At 39.0% G+C, this 3,058-nt stretch overlaps 1 pseudogene; it reads right to left on the bottom strand.

Annotated features, from left to right (window-relative positions):
- Window positions 1-489: 489 nt before the first annotated feature.
- On the bottom strand, window positions 490-1,578 carry LOC100943320 (annotated as a pseudogene).
- Window positions 1,579-3,058: the final 1,480 nt, after the last annotated feature.

Below are 3,058 nucleotides of genomic sequence, written 5' to 3'. Positions count from 1 at the left end.
TAGCAAAATATTCATGCAATTTGTATTAATGCAAATAATTAATTTACTGGACTTTTCAACTCTCTTCATAATCACTGGTAGGTTTTCTAAATTATGAAAGCTAAGATGATTCAAAATATATATTTGGTTTATCACAAGTAAATTTTAAAATGTACCTTCTGACATGGTGATTTTAATTATGTTGACTTCAATTTTCAATAAGAACAAAGATATTCTTTATGAAAATTTTTAAGCTATAATTGATCATGTCATTCTTTTTTAAAAAAAAAAAAGACACATTTATTCAGCGTCACAATCAGACTACTACATTTAGCAATCAACAGCATGAGTGCAAAAAAAAAAAAAAATCTACATTAAAACCCTTTGTTGGAATGCTTTACACTTTCCTCAGAACAGAAACTAAAATAACCTGTTATACAATTAGTCACAAATACAGTCCTCAAGTTTTCTGCCCATACACATGAGTATTGTCTAAAATATGTCTGTCTTCTTTGTAGCAGCTAGGCCCTGCCACCACTGTGCTTGGCTGAGTTCACAAATCTGTTGTAACCTGTAGCTTCCCTGTCACTTCTCTGGCTCTCCTCTCCTGCTAAGCTTTGTTTCCTGGGAATAATAATTAAAACCTTCTGCCACTGCCATAGCTACTGCTGCTACTGGAACCACCAGAGCCACCTTGGTTTCATGGTTTGGCAAAGTATTGGCCACCACCACTATAAGGGCCAGAGCTTCTGCCTCCAAAATTTCCTACCTTCATGGGTCCAAAATTTGATGACTGATTGTTGTAATTGCCAAAATCATTGTAACTTCCACCACCTCCAATATTGCTTCCATCATTACCAGATCCATTGTAGCCATCCCCACTGCCACCATATCCACCACCACCACGGCTGCCATCAAAGCCACCACGACCACTGAAGTTTCCTCCATGGCCAAAGTTGTGATTTCCACCAAAACCACCTCCACGATCCCCATCAAAGCTTCCAGAACCACTTCAACCTCTTTGGCTGGATGAAGCACTAGCCATCTCTTGCTTTGATAGGGCTTTCCTCACTTCACGGTTGTGGCCATTCACAGTATGGTATTTCTGAATGACAGTCTTATCCACAGAATCATGGTCATCAAAGGTAACAAAAGCAAAGCCCCTCTTCTTGCCACTGCCTCCATCAGTCATGATTTCAATCACTTCAATTTTCCCATACTGTTCAAAATAGTCTCTTAAGTGATGTTCTTCAGTATCTTCTTTAATGCCACCAACAAAGGTTTTTTTTACAGTTAAGTGGGCACCAGGGCTTTGAGAATCTTCTCTGGAAACAGCTCTCTTTGGTTCCACAACTCTTCCATCCACTTTGTGTGGCTTTGCATTCATTGCTGCATCCACCTCCTCCACGGTTGCATATGTGACAAACACAAAACCCCTGGAGAGCTTAGTGTTTGGATCTCTCATTACCACGCAGTCTGTGAGCTTTCCCCAAGGCTCAGAATGGCTCTCAGACTCTCATCAGTCGTTTCAAAGCTCAACCCTCCAAAGAATAGCTTCCGTAGCTGTTCGGGCTCTTTAGGAGACTCTGACTTAGACATGACAGCAAGAGGAAGAGACACTTTAACGATGCTTCCTCGGCAGCATCCACAGGCAGAAAGGATCACGTCATTCTTAAGGAAAGGTAAATATTTTGTGAAGAGTGAGTAGAAGATGGTGTGTTGCCATTAGCTTTATTTTGTGCATACACCATAGTGAATGGACAAATAACCTATAAATTGTTTTTCAAATGCCAGTAAAATCACTGGAATATTGATTTGAAGAGTCTTGGATGTCTTCAGATCTCTTTTCCTTGTCTGCACAAAGTAACTTTTTCTTTACACTTAACATTGGAAGCACACTCACATACACAAAAAAATGAAATCAGCCTGTGCATTTATAATGTTTTCAAATGCTAACTTTAAAAAATTTTAAAGACACGCAACATGAATTTGTAATGAACCTGCTACATAAAGTGCTGCAAGTCCCTGAGGAGTCTGGTACCAAAGCCCCTAGTATGCAGCAGGGAGGAGGTCTCAGGGACCATGTGGACCTTGGCTCATGCCACAAGTACAAGTGCTTCATATAGCAGGAGACATTAAATTGTTTGCATTTCATTGTAAAAGAATTTTTGACTATCATCTTGAAATGTTATTTGGTTAAAAATTATATTTGAAAACAATAAAAACTCTGTCCAATAAGGTAGTATCCTTCAACTTCTGAGACACTGTTAGAAACACATTTTTGTAATCCTTCCAATGAGCCACCAGTAGAGTAACTCCTTATATCTGAAACAGCATATCAGAAAGTATCTTTTTCATTTTGACACTTAATTTGACACATGTAGCTATCATTTTTATCTTTAAGTCCTTGTAAGTTTCAAAGGACGTGCTGCTTGTCTGCAGCTACTGACTAGGGATGGTGGTATTTTTACTAATGCTTTGAACGTCTGTCAGCAACCAGGTTTAAAATTAATGTTTTTTACCTTCATAAGATCTTCTTGCAACCAGGTTGAAAATAATCATTCAGTTAGCTTATTTTCATAAATTTTATATGATAAAATTAGTCTGCTTTTTCTTCTTTAAAAGTAGGTCCTGTACTTCATTTTATGAACTATTGTGCATTCATGTGATCCCTACTTTAGAGTGAAAGTTTCTACTACCAACTCATTTCTTTTGTCTTTTCTCTCTGGCATCATCTTTCCTTTGACTGTATCTGTTGTGTCATTTCACATGCAACCGTGGCTTTGCTCTTGAGAATATGCTGTTTTTATGAGCCCACCTGCAGCACTCATCCATTGCACTTCCCATTTTTCCCTAAACCTATTGCCTGTCCCTGGAATGGACTTGCAGAGGAAGACTCCTTTGAGGAGGCTGATCAGATCAACCTGGACAGTTTAGCATTCCTTTCCACAGGTGAAATATCAGAGCAGGGGTGACCATGAAGTCACCACATCTGATTTGGTGTTGAATCCTACTGTATTCAGTACTCAGCCTGACTGTCCTCCCCATCCATGAGAAGACTCTTAAGTGGCTGAGCACG

Source organism: Otolemur garnettii, unplaced genomic scaffold (assembly GCF_000181295.1).
Source record: "Otolemur garnettii isolate 467f Iridium unplaced genomic scaffold, OtoGar3 scaffold00484, whole genome shotgun sequence".
In the NCBI taxonomy this organism is placed as follows: Eukaryota; Metazoa; Chordata; class Mammalia; order Primates; family Galagidae; genus Otolemur; species Otolemur garnettii.
Note: the sequence above shows the minus strand (reverse complement) of the source record. Positions and strands in the feature narration are given on the sequence as shown.